Source organism: Carcharhinus amblyrhynchos, chromosome 34, assembly GCF_965287045.1.
Source record: "Carcharhinus amblyrhynchos chromosome 34, sCarAmb.v2.hapA, whole genome shotgun sequence".
Taxonomy (NCBI): Eukaryota; Metazoa; Chordata; class Chondrichthyes; order Carcharhiniformes; family Carcharhinidae; genus Carcharhinus; species Carcharhinus amblyrhynchos.
In genome coordinates this window covers 16987416-17001907 of record NC_137357.1, presented here as the reverse complement: position 1 = coordinate 17001907, position 14492 = coordinate 16987416, and positions in this window count along the sequence as shown.

Below are 14492 nucleotides of genomic sequence, written 5' to 3'. Positions count from 1 at the left end.
TTCAGCCCATCAAGTCTGTACCAACAAAAGTCCCGCCCAGGCCCTATCCATCAGATAATAAAGAAAGTGAATGGAATGTTGGCATTTAGAGCGAAAGGAATAGAATATAAAGGGAAGGAAGTATTGTTGCAACTGTACAAGGCATTGGTGAGGTCGCACCTGGAGTATTGTGCACAGATTTGATCCCCGTAGTTGGGGATATATGTGGTGGAGGCAGTTCAGAGGATGTTCACTACATTGATTCCAGAGATGAGGGGTTTGTTGTAGAAAGAGAGATTGAACAGTTTGGGCCGACATCCTCTGGAATTTAGAAGAATGAGGGGAGATCAAACTGAAGTATACAAGATGATAAAAGGTATGGATCCAGTAGATGTGGAATGGATGCTTCCTTTTGGGGGGCATTCTCAGATGAGAGGTCACAGTCGGAGGATAAGGGGCAGCAAATTTAAACCAGAGTTGAGGAGAAACTACTACTTTTGGATGTCCGATTGACTGGTGTGTGACCTACCTGTTTCAGCACTACCCTCATCCTGGTGACACTCAAACCCACCCCTGCCCCCAAACAGCTGCCTCCCTCTTCACATCTGCCCTTCACCCCAACAAAACAAAGTGAGCAACTTGTCCCAGGACAAATAGCTGACAGCTGGAGGATACCCCCACTGACCCACTGTACAAGTCAAGATTGTTTAAACCCTTTGCAGTGGGAATGAGAGCTAGTTCTTTGCAGTCAAATGCAGAATGATTTCAGTGTGTGGTATGAGGTTCCTGCTGTCTCAAACTTCAATAAAACAGGCAGAAGATTTGAATGTGTGAGAAGATGAGTTTTGAGAATGCTAAGTGGCATGATATTTGATCTGATCTATTATTGTCGCATGTATGAGCATACAGTCAAAAATATTGTTTCTTGCATGCTGTACAGACAAAGCATACCATTCATAGAGAAGGAGATGGTGTTGAAGGTGTAGTGTTACATTCATAGCTGGGGTGCAGAGAAAGATCAACTTAATGCAAGATAAGTCCATTCAAAAGTCTGCTGGCAGCAGGGAACAAGCTGTTCTTGAGTCGGTTGGTACGTGACCTCAGACTTTGGTATCTTTTCCCCAAAGGAACAAGGTGGAAGAGAGAATGTCCGGGGTGTGTGGTGTCCTTAATTATGCTGGCTGCTTTGCCGAGGCAGCGGGAAGTCGAGACAGAGTCAATGGATGGGAGGCTGGTTTGCCTGATGGACTAGGTTTGCATATATTCCTGAAACATGTAATGCAGTGGCAAGGACACTGGATTTAACCATCAAACTCAGAGAAAGTCACATCCTCAGTTTTTTATTTATTCATTCATGAGCATCGCTGGCTGGGCCAGCATTTATTGCACACCCCAGTTGCCCTTGAACTGAGTGGCTTGCTAGGCCATAATGGAGGGTGGCTCTGGAGTTACATGTGAGCCAGACCAAGTAAGGACGGCAGATTTCCTTCCCTAAAGGACATTAGTGAACCAGATGGGTTTTTCTGACAATTGTTTCATGGTCATCAGCAGATTCTTAATTCCAGATATTTTTTATTGAATTCAAATTCCACCATCTGCTGTGGCAGGATTCGAACCCGGGTCCCCAGAACGTGAACTTGAGTTTCTGGGTAAAAAATTGAGTGATAATATCACAAGGCCATCACCTCTCCCAATCAGTTGCTGATTAGGATTGATATATGAAGAGTAAAACCATTGAGAAATTTCCCAACAGATAACAAATAATAACCAGCCTGAGAATAAGGTTGTGAAGTTGAGTTTGTGACCGCAGATTTACCTGGAGGAAAAATAGGAAGGTTCTCACTGAGGGAGACGCAGCCAGACTGAGGAGAAAAATACAAATGGCGGGGGGCTTGGAAAGCTTTAAACCGCACCCCCTCCTTTGTTTGAAGTGTTCAGTGTTCGCAGAGTATGAGGGACTGTGATATTTATCTGGCAGATAACAAGACGATTTAAAAGGCCACTCAGAATAGAACAGAAAGTCAGTGTGTGGAGAATGAAATTAAATTGCACTGAAAAATGTGAAAAACAATACTTGGAGTGTCGCATTAACTTTCTCACACGTGCACACACACCTTCTTTAAGATGTGATAGACACATTTCTATAACCTGAATGAATGTTTCTGATGAGTATGTTATGCATACATAATGTAATCCCAAGATGTGGGGGTACAGTATTTCTCACATATATATCTGTATGTACACCACTGTTTATTGTACAAACCTTTGATAGAAGATGTCGAAAGACACTTTTCAATGGGATGTCAGATCAAAATCCAAGGTCATGGAAATAATAGTCATAAATCTATTGCAAGAATTCAGGAGAAACTGTTTTACTCGGAGTGGGGGAGAATGTGGGACTCTCTCTCACGGGGAGTGGGGGAGAATGTGAGACTCGCTCCCACGGGGAGTGGCTGAGGTAGAGAACGTTGATATATTTAAGGGGAAGCTGGATAAACATGAAGGAGAAAAGAATCAAAGGATGCGTTGAGATGACATGGAGTTGGAGGAAGCCCAGGTGGAGAATGAATGCTCGCACACACTAGTGGGGCTGAATGGTCTTTTCTGTACCTTAAATTCTTTGTGAGAGGAAATATATTGCTGAGCGTTGTGTGTCCATAAGCAAGGTGTTGGTGTAGAAGATAATCTGTGTCTATCTCACAAACATGTCATATAAAAGAGTAAGTAACTCTGGTGTGAAACAATATGTGTGGTCCAAGTTTCTGAGGGGTCCAACTGAAGCTGTCAGCAAGGACTGTTCTTAGTCTTTGGATGGTGTCAGCTTTGCTCATTGAGGACCAGCTCCTGGTCACTGACAGCTTCGACTGAAGCTGTGCTCAGAGCCCTCTCTCTCTCCCTCTCCCTGCCTGTGAGCAGATAGTCTCACACTGGGAAGACACTCAGCCTCCAGTCCCTGAGTTGGCGATTTCTGGGTGACTGGCAGACAGGACTGACTTACCAACCGGGCAGCGCTGTCAGCAGAGGGCACTTTCCACCGTCTGTGGAAGTGAGTTGGCACAGAACACTCAGGGCAAGAAATAAACAGCAGATCAGAAAGGACAAAGACCCATCTGTAAGGTTACCCCAGAACTCCACTGGAGTCAGGATCGGGGCATGTAGGTGTTTTCCCAAGTGGAATAATTTATGTCAGACTTGCAGCATCAGAAATATTTTGTTTTATTTGGATTGGTAATTATTTCCAAACCAACCAGGTGCATTAAGAGTGAGGGTGTTTCAATCCTCTATTGAAGACATATACTCTCTGATCTGCACCCATGTCCTTCGCTTGGGTAGAACTGGATAGTTTCCCAAGAGTTGGGATGTTGATAGGATCTCGTACTATCTCTGACTAACATCAGGCCCGTGGATTGGATTTGATTTGATTTATTATTGTCACGTGTATTAGCGTACAGTGAAAAGTATTGTTTCTTGCGTGCTATATAGGAAAGCCATACTGCTCATAGAGAACCCCAATATCTTCTCCTTTTTGATCTCAACATGACTCAAACAATCTACACATCCTTTCCCAGAGTCATCATCCACCAAGTCCTTCTCTTTGGTGAATACTGTCGCAAATTACTTTGTTTAATATCTCACCCATTTTTTCTGGCTCCATGCATAGTTGCCCTTGTCCTTGAGTGGGCCAACCCTCTCCCTGGCTGCCCTCTTGCTCTTTACATCTGTATGAAAAGCCTTGGGATTTTCCTTAATCCTGCTGGCCAGTGCTTTTTCATGACCCCTTTTGGCCCTCCTTACTCTTTGTTGAAGTTTCTTTCTACTTTCCTTGCATTCCATTCTTGCTTTGTGTGTTCCCAGCCTCCGAGCTTTGAGAAAAGCTTCCTTTTTCTCTTTAACTAGGCTCACAATATCTCTCATTATCCAAGGTTCCCAAAACTTCCCATACTTATCCTTCATCTTTACAGGAATGTGGTGGTCCTGAATCCCGGTCAACTTACATTTGAAAGCCTTTCACACGCCAAATGTTGATTTGCCCTCAAACATCTGCCCCCGGTCTACATTCTTCAGTTCCTGCCTAATACTGTTGCAATTAGCCTTCCCCCAATTTAGCACCTTCACTTGAGGACTCCACTTGCCTTGATCCATCAGTACCTTAATGCTTACAGACAGATACATCCTCTCATTGCTACCTGAAGCCCACAACACACACACCCTCTGGCTGGAGGGATACAGTAAACCTCCGAGGTTGCTGTCCAGAGGGTGATGCGTAACTGGCACATCTGTCTCCATGGATACACAGGGGGAGCTGAAAAGTGTCTTTTGTTACTTGGAGAAATTCCATGAAGGCAGTCGGGAAATGGGAGGACCAACAAATGAAAGGTGTGGGAATTTCTGACACACTTGATCAGTACAGGTGGATAAATTACTGATACTGGACCAGTCACATGGAGAAAATGTTATCCGGGTGGCACAGTGGTTAGCACTGCTCCCTCGCAGCACCAGGGACCTGTGTTCGATTCCTGGCTTGGGTAACTGTCTGTGTGGAGTCCGCACAGTCTCCCCGTGTCTGCATGGGCTTTCTCCGTGTGCTCCGGTTTCCTCCCACAGTCCAAAAGACGTGTTGGTTAGATGGATTGGCTGAGCTAAATTGCCCCTGAGTGTCAGGGGGATGAGCGAGGGTCAGTGCATGGGGTTACAGGGATAGGGCCTGGTTGGGATTGTTGTCGAGGCAGGCTCGATGGGCCGAATGGCAGCCTCCTGCACTGGGATTCTATGATTATATCCTGCCTCTCCTGTTCAATAGAACTGGGTTGACCTTATTATACGTGTCCCAATATTCATTAAAAAGGAAGCATTCAGGCTCCACCCACCCCTAAAGTTAGCTCGTTGCTCTGCTGCTGTCCCTCCACCACATTCCCTCATGACTGACTTGGGGAGGCTCCACACACACACACACACACACACACACACAGTGTGAACCTGCTGTCACTCAGAGAGAGGTGCTGTCTGAAGTGAAGGCAGATGATCCTCTGTGTAATGCTGCCCCTCCATGGTCACCAGCAGTACTGTCTGACAACTGGACAGCAATTTGGATTCATAAGACCATAAGATATTGCAGCAGAATTAGGCCATTCAATCATGGCTGATATTTTTCTCATTCCCCATTCTCCTGCCTTTTCCCCATAACCCCTGATCCCCTTATTAATCAAGAACCTATCTGTCTCTGTCTTAAAGATACTCAATGATCCGGCCTCCACAGCCTTCTGTGGCAAAGAGTTCCACAGATTCACCACTCTCTGGCTGAAGAAATTCCTCCTCATCTCTGTTTTAAAGGATCGTCCCTTTAGCCTGAGGTTGTGCCCTCTGGTTCTAATTTTTCCTCCTCGTGGAAACATCCTCTCCACGTCCACTCTATCCAGGCCTCGCAGTGTCCTGTAAGTTTCAATAAGATCCCCCCCTCATCCTTCTCAACTCCAACGAGAACAGACCCAGAGTTGTGAACCGTTTCTCGTGTGACAAACCCTTAATTCCAGGGATCGTTCTTCTGAGCCTCCTCTGGACACTTTCCAAGGCCAGGCACATCCTTCCTTCGATATGGGGTCCAAAACTGCTCACAATACTCCACATGGGGTCTGACCAGAGCCTGATACAGCCTCAGAAGTACATCCCTGCTCTGGTATTCTAGCCCTCTCGACATGAATGTTAACATTGCATTTGCCTTCCTAACTGCCAACTGAACCTGCACATTAATCTTAAGAGAATCTTGAACAATGACTCCCAAGTCCCTTTGTGTTTCAGATTTCTGAAGCACTTCCCCATTTAGAAAATAGTCTATGCCTCCATTCTTCCTTCCAAAGTGCGTAACCTCACACTTTTCCACATTGTATTCCATCTGCCACTTCTTTGCCCACTCTCCTAACCTGTCCAACTGCAGCCCCCCCTGCTTCCTCAATACTACCTGCCCCTCCACATATCTTTCTATCATCTGCAAACTTACCAACAGTGCCTTCAGTTCCATTGTCCAGATCGTTAATGTATACAGTAAAAAGTTCAAGTAAAATTCATCCCTTCAAATCTGTCCCCTTGTTGAATAGAAGGTTCATCGCTGAATAAGACAAGGAAATACTCATGAAAAACAAAGCTCGTCCATTGATTTCCCCTACCGCTCCAGGGATAGCTGCAGCTTTTGCTCTGTGCATTTGTTTAGAGTTTTTAAAATAAATTCCCTCGGTATTAGAGCTCAGAAACCCCAAGGTTTATTCAAAATTTAATGTTGCTGTCACAAGTCGGCTTACATTAACACTGCAATGAAGTTAGTTTGAAAATCCCCTTGTCACCGCACCCTGGCTCCGGTACATGGAGGGAGAATTTTGCATGGCCAAGGCACCTAACCCTCACGTCTTTCTGTCTGTGGGAGGAAACCAGAGTACCCGGAGGAAACTCATGCAGATACGGGGAGAATGTGCAGTCTCTGCGCACAGTCTCCCAAGGCGGAAATTGAACCTGGGTCCCTGGTGCTGTGAGGCAGCAGTGTTGACCACTGTGTCAATTATAAAGATAGGCTCGACCCCAACTATTTTTTTATTTTGGCATTAATGAGAGGATAAGGTTTGGTTCAATTTGATTTGATTTATTATTGTCACATGTATTAGTGTACAGTGAAAAGTATTGTTTCTTGCGCTATAAAGACAAAGCATACCGTACATAGAGAAGGAAAGGAGAGAGTGCAGAATGTAGTGTCACAGCAAAGAGAAAGATCAACTTAATGCAAGGAAGACCCATTCAAAAGTCTGACAGCAGCAGGGAAGAAGCTGTTCTTGAGTCGGTCGGTACGTGACCTCAGACTTTTGTATCTTTTTCCCGACAGAAGAAGGTGAAAGGGAGAATGTCAGGGGTGCTTGGGGCCCTGAATTATTGTGGCTGCTTTGCCGAGGCAGCGGCAAGTGTAGACAGTCAGTGGATGGGTTTAGTGATGGACTGGGCTTCATTCTCTTATGGAGCTCTATAAAATAATGAGCGGTACAGATCAGCTGGATGGTCAATATCTCTTAGAATGAGAGGGCACAGCCTCAAAATAAGGGGGAGCCAATTTAGAACAGAGTTGAGGAGGAACTTCTTCTCCCAGAGGGTAGTGAATTTTTGGAATTCTCTGCCCATTGAAGCAGTGGAGGCCACCTCGTTAAATGTGTTTAAGTCACAGACAGATAGATTTCTGATCAATAAGGGAATGAAAGGGTTATGGGGAGTAGGCAAGTAAGTGGAACTGATTGGCTATCAGATCAGCTATGATCTTATTGAATGATGGGGCAGGCTCAAAGGGCTAGATGGCCGACTCCTGCTACTATTTCTTATGTTCTTCTGTTCTTCCCAAAGATAGGGTATTTCAAACGAGAGAGCATAGGTTTAAGGTGAGATGGGAGAGATAGAAAAGAGTCCAGAGGGGCAATTTTTTCACACACAGGGTTATGAGTGTCTGGAATAGAGGTAGTAATAGAGACGGGTACAATTTTGTCTTTTGAAAAGGGTTGAGACAGTTGCATGCGTCAGGTGGGTGTAGAGGGATCTGGGCCAAATATGGGCTATTGGGAATAGCTTAGTGGCTAAAAATAAAAGGGTGACATGGACAAGTTGGGCCGAAGGGCCTGTTTCCACGCTGTAGATCTCTGACTTCTAAAGAAGAACTCTGTGATCAAGCTTTTGGAGACCAGGTCTCGTATCTCCTCCTGTGGCTTTGTGTCGATATTTCAGTGATCACTCCATGAATTGCATTGGATGTTTGGCGAAACCAAAGGCCAGAGATGAAGACCAGTTCCCTGGTTGAGTTTTTTTTTCAATATTCTGACATCTGTTCTGTCACACCTGAGGATGTTGAATTGAGGTTAGTGAAGGTGGATTCTGGTGTGAACCCCACCCTCCCCCAACCAACAGAGTCAGACTGTCTCCTGTAGTTGGACTTGTTCGTGAAATGATCACCCGTGGTAAATGGCACTCCCTTCAGGTGGCACAGTGGGTTAGCACTGCCGCCTCACAGCGCCAGGGATCTAGCTTCAATTCCCAGCTTGGGTCATTGTCTGTGTGGAGTTTGCACATTCTCCCAGTGTCCGTGTGGGTTTCTTCCGAATGCTCCAGTTTCCTCCCACAGTCCAAAGAAGTGAGTGTTAGGTGGGATTGGCCGTGATAAATTGCCCATTCGTGTCGGGGGGGTATTAGCAGGGTAAATACACAGGGCTATGGGGATAGGAACTGGGTGGGATTGTTGACGGTGCAGACTCAATGGGCCGAATGGCCTCTTTCTGTGCAGCAGGGATTCTGTGATTTGGGCATTTCGCTCTCCCAGTTGGCACAGTAAGTCGTCTCACAACATCAGGTTACAGTCCAACAGGTTTAGTTGGTATCACGAGCTTTTGGAGCACTGCCCCTTCATCGTTTCCCGATTGGGAGTTGGAAAATTTTCACACCCTCCACAAGGAATTGGAAGAAAGGAATGTGTCAGTAAGTCACACCACTGGGGCAGAAGCATTGAATGAGTTTCCCTGTGCTGTGTGATGTTGTTCCGGTCGATGCGTCCCCTCACTCTCTCCCTGCCTCACTGGGGTGATTTAATTCAGCGACAGATCACAGTCTGAACTCTGCTGACCTGCATGATGGTCAGTCAGTGACCTCCCAACCCCAGCGAGCCATCAGCAAGCTCGGAGTGCGGATTTCCACACACAATTGTCCGACTAATGCAGAGCGGAACCATCAGCCCCTGGTGCTGCTGTTGAGGCCACGTCCAGGTCAAAAGGCCAAAAACAATAAAGTGCAGTGTCCTGAGCTTGGCGGGGAGCCATGCACCGGCTGATAGTGACCCTGTCTTTCTCGTCCTGGTCACCCTCTCTGGACACGAGCATTCACCAGCCCGCTCACTGCACATGGAGATGGAGGTGCAGGTCCCTCACTGATGGGGAAATCCAGGCAACTAATGTCACATTAGCATGTCTGCTTTATTTCCTCCCCTTCTCTCTCGCTCTCTGCACCCAGTGTCACAACACACTGTCAGCCTGCCAGAGAGATGACAATATGGTTTGGCTTCTGGCCAGCACTGGCCTGGCTCCAGTCACTCAGTCTGTGTGTATCTCTGACACTGACAGTCACAGCTCACTGCCATCCAGGGGCAGGCTGGGCATCTTGTGCACAGATACCCCTGGAGGGTGAGCCTATAACTGATCCAAAGCTGGGGAGCAAAGTCTGCAGCCACTTTCCTCCTGGTTCCTCTCTCAATGCTTATGTCAGTTGTTAAGTGAGTGAACCATGTAGTGTCACTCTGGTCCAATGCTGCTTGTTATTTCTGGGTTCACACATCCACAAGTGAAGGTGAACTCATCTTCCTTCTTGCTCCTTCTGTCTTAATCTGTCCTGCCACTATTTATCCCTCACCTCCTTCCCCCATGGTCTCTGTCTCTCCCGGCTTTCTGCTCTCTGTCTCCCCACGCTCGCTCTGCCTCCCCGTGTCTCCCCGCGCTCTCTCCGCCTCCCCGTGTCTCCCCGCGCTCGCTCTGCCTCCCCGTGTCTCCCCGCGCTCGCTCTGCCTCCCCGTGTCTCCCCGCGCTCGCTCCGCCTCCCCGTGTCTCCCCGCGCTCGCTCCGCCTCCCCGTGTCTCCCCGCGCTCTCTCCGCCTCCCCGTGTCTCCCCGCGCTCTCTCCGCCTCCCCGTGTCTCCCCGCGCTCTCTCCGCCTCCCCGTGTCTCCCCGCGCTCTCTCCGCCTCCCCGTGTCTCCCCGCGCTCTCTCCGCCTCCCCGTGTCTCCCCGCGCTCTCTCCGCCTCCCCGTGTCTCCCCGCGCTCTCTCCGCCTCCCCGTGTCTCCCCGCGCTCTCTCCGCCTCCCCGTGTCTCCCCGCGCTCTCTCCGCCTCCCCGTGTCTCCCCGCGCTCTCTCCGCCTCCCCGTGTCTCCCCGCGCTCTCTCTGCCTCCCCGTGTCTCCCCGCGCTCTCTCCGCCTCCCCGTGTCTCCCCGCGCTCTCTCTGTCTCCATGCTGTCTGCAAAAAAGTTTCCTGAACTCTGGATAATCTGTTGGAAAATAAGTGGATTGCTCTTTTGAGAAATGTGTGGCATGCCTGGCCGGGAGAGATTGCTAAGGAGCTGGAATGTCCAAAGCTGTGCACCCTGGGATTATCCTCAGTTGATTCAAGCTCTGTTTAAAAACTGGAGGATTGTAGGACCGGTTTATCGCTCCATGATCATTGTCTCCTGCCTACACCAGCAGGGCTAATGAGACAGACCCTGGCCTTCTGAAATGAAAGCAAAATACTGCAGCCGCTGGAGATCTGAAATAAAAATACAAAGTGCTGGTCTGGCAGTGTCTGTGGAGAGAGAGAGACTGAGTTCACATCGCCAGTCTGACATGACTCTTCCTGGGATTCAGTGCCGTTGAGAGAGTGGGGAGGGGGTTATAGTTGAGAATTCTGATTAATTCTAAATTATCAACTTGGGGATAATTAGCAGTGAATGTTTTAATATGTAGTTTGAGAATAATTCGAAATATTTAAGTCACATCTCTATAAAGTCTCTAAGAAGTGAATTTGTGACATGTCAGTAAAATGAAAGATGTATTCATGAAAGATATCAGCATAAGTCGCGCACAAATTATGCAACAAAGTAAATTACCCAGGCTGGGGGATAATTCCTTCATTTGGTATTAGAGGCGATTTAAACTGATGAGAGAAATGCTGAATTACAAACCATTTTTGGGAGAGAACTTGCGTGAAATGGACAGACAAATTATGGATCAATATTTGAAAGTGTCAAACTATAATTGATTGAAGGGCCTGCCATTGTTAAATTGACAGATCAGTGAATGAATGGAGTTGCTTGTAATTGTGTGCTGGGCTGTATAACCTGATAACAAAAAGTATAACCAATCTGCTTTTTGGCGTGAAATCTGGGATGTTTTGAGAATGCCTCCGAGCTCATGTGCTCTGCAGGTGAAATCAGAGATCTTTATTTCGGCCGAAAAAAGCTTGTTTTGACTTAATTCTATGTTTGTCTGAAGATTTTTAATTTGTAATGTTTTTGATTCGGACATTTGAATGTTTTAATAAAAACTAGTTCAATTGAACTAAATGAACTTATTTTTGCCTTTGTGATATGAAATGTTCAATGAAAAGATTTCGTCTTGAAATTAATCAAGCCAACATGAAGAATTTCCCAAAACAGAGGGTCAAGCGGAGGAAAGGGAAGTCAGGGACAGGTTCGAGAGCAGAGGGAGATTAAATTAATCGAGATGTCACTGAACAAAGAGCAGAGGCAGCAAATTAATGAGGCATTGAACCCGAGGTGGTGTCAATGGCAGAATAAAGGTCAGTACTGTCTGAAAACAAGATAGCCTTTCTCAATGGATAAAATCCATCCACAGGACTCTTAAATCGGCCTCACAGGGAGAGGGTGTGTTAAGAAGGCATGTGGTGTACTGGCCTTCATCAATCAAGGGATTGAGTTTAGGAGTCGGGAGATAATGTTGCAGCTTTATAAGACCCCAGTCAGACCTCTCTTGGAGTACTGTTCTGGTCGCCTCATTACAGGAAGGATGTGGAAGCGATTGAAAGGGTGCAGAGGAGGTTTACAAGGATGTTGCCTGGATTAGGTGACATGCCTTATGAAGATAGGTTGAGGGAGTTAGGTCTCTTCTCCCTGGAGGGAGGATGAGAGGTGACCTGATAGAAGTGTATGAGATGTTGAGATGTATTGATCTGGTGGATTTTCAGAGGCTTTTTCCCAGGGCTGAAATGGTTGCGATGAGAGGACACAGGTTTAAGGTGTGGGGGAGCAGGTACAGAGGAGATGTCAGGGATAAGTCTTTCACTCAGAGGGTGGTGGGTGAGTGGAATCGGCTGCCATCGATGGTGGTGGAGGCAAATTCGATAGGGTCTTTTCAGAGACTTCTGGATGAGTGCATGGGAATTAATGGAATTGAGGCTTATAGGTAGGCCTAGTAGGAATGGATATCATCGGTGCAACTTGTGGGCCGAAGGGCCTGTTTGTGCTGTAGTTTTTCTAATGTTCTATGTTTCTGCCCTTCTTCGTTCTGAAGAAGAGTCCTATCAGGCTGGAAATATTAACTCTCGTTTCTCTCTCCACAGATGCTGCCAGACCTGCTGAGTTTCTCCAACACTTTCCCACCCTGCAAAAGACGTGAGCTGGAGAGAGAGAGAGAGAGGGAAGGAGGTAAGGAATTCACCAAACACTTGTCGGGGTAGATGGATACGTTTTAATCTTAGAATAGTTCCGTCAGTACAATGGGCGTGAGCAAGGCATTGAAACGCAGGGCTGCCGTGAAGGGGCGTGATAAAAGCCGCCACAGATTTATTCGCCATATCTGATGAAGGTAAATATAATTCCAACGCGCTCAAGTTACAAAACGGACGACATTCAGGAAGCCTTGAGTGCAAACACTGACCCACAGTAAGAAATCGTGCAGCTAATGCATCGAAAATCGAGGCACGAGGAGGAAAAAAAAATATAGACCACTCAAAAAAAATAACAATGTTAGAAAATAAAAATAAATAACACAGAATACCCTAGACATGTGATTAGATTCCACCTGACTTAAGGGTTGGTGTATCAGCCAGTTAGGAGCCATCCATAAGTTCTCACCATTGGTACCTGGTTGGGTGGTTGGGTGGTGGGGGGGGGGGAATGGGGGAGTGATTGTCTGGGGGATGGGGGGAGTGGGGAGTTTTTTTTCATACATTTGTGGGACATGGGTGTCGCTGGCTGGACCAGCATTTATTGCCCATCCCTCGTTGCCCAACAGCAGTTGAGAGTCAACCACATTGCTGTGGCTCTGGAGTCAGATGCAGGCCAGATCGGATGAAGATGGCAGATTTCCTTCTCCAAAGGACATGAGTGAATCGGATGGGTTTTTCCAACAATGGTTTCATGGTCATCAGTAGATCCTTAATTCCAGATTTCCTTTTATTGAACTCAAATTCCACCATCTGCCGTGGCGGGATTCGAACACCGGACCCCTGGAACGTTAGCTGAGTCTCTGGATTAATAGCCGAGCAATTATACCGCTCGGCCATTGCCACCTCCTCGAGTGCGAGGGGAGGTGGGGGGCGGGGGGGGAGTGATTTTCCGTTACACACGTTGGGGGTGTGCAAACGTGATCAAACACCAAATCCGTGCACTCAATCGAGCTGACTCTTCCAGGTCCTCCCCACGGGCCTTGAACTCTGCAGCTGTTGTGGGGTTGGCCACTCTGCTGCACAGCAAGATCCCACACACCGCGGCGACGAGCTGAACGGACCGCGAGAAAGGATTTTATTTTGTTGCTGGTTGGGTTGTTTTCACATGGCTAAGGGATGGGAGGACGGGGGCCGGGGGGGTGTTGGGAGGGGTGGGCGATGGGGTGCAGTGGTGGGTGGTCAGTTTCTGGACCTTCCCATCCACTGGCTGGACAAGCAGGATCGTTATGGATAGCTCCTCACTGGTCCCTGGCATTTCTCGTACAATTGGTCAGCTTACAGGAGCAACTGCTGCAAATGTTACATTTTACTCTGGTTAAGGATTATCCTCGTCCTGCACCGTAAGCAGAGAAACTCCCCACCCCTTCCCAGCCAAGCACGAGTGACGAATTTCCTTCTCTGAAAAAAAAAGCACCACCCTGTCAAGATCTAACGAGCACAGCTCCCTTCCATCCTGTCATTCAGCTCACACCAGCCTGATCGAGAAAAGCTGTTGAAATAATTTGTTGAAACCTTGGCTCTTCCCACAATGCGGACACCAGCCGCACTTGGGGAAATTTTGCGGGAGAGTGGTGAAGACTGGAGGACCAGGTAGCGGGCAGGGTGCAGGGAACGCAACCTGAATTTAATAGAGTCGTATCTGGAGTCCGAAGATTGCACCACAAGGTCAGATAACACAAACCAGCCTTTTATTTTCTGTCGTTTGGGAGGTCAGAGCGTGATTCAATGAAGGTCTTTTTGACATGAAGGGGAACTGATAGGGTGGGGAGAGAGACAAACTACGTCTGCTGAGTTTGGGACAAGGCTCTGTCATGTCAGAGGGCAGTCACTCTGGAGTCACATGTTGGCCAGACCAGATAAGGACAGCAGATTTCCTTCCCTAAAGGACATCAGTGAATCAGATGGGTTTTTCTGACAGCCAACAATGGTTTTGTGGTCACCAGGAGAATCTTAATTCCAGATATTTTTATGATTAAGTTGAAATTTCACCATCCGCTGAGGCAGGATTTGAACCCGGGTCCCCAGCGACATACTTTGGGTCTCTGAATTAACTTTTTTCATTCATTTGTGGGTCATGGGCGTTGCTGGCTGACCAGCATTTATTGCCCAACCCTAGCTGCCCTTGTTCAGAGGGCAGTTGATTCCAGGTATTATATATTGAAGTGAAATTTCCCCCATGTGCCGTGGCAGGATTCGAACCCGGGTACCCTAGAATGTTCGTCAAGCTTCAAGGTGCACAGTCCAGCAACAATTCCACAAGGCCATCACTCCCCTGACTGTGGGATAGACTTGG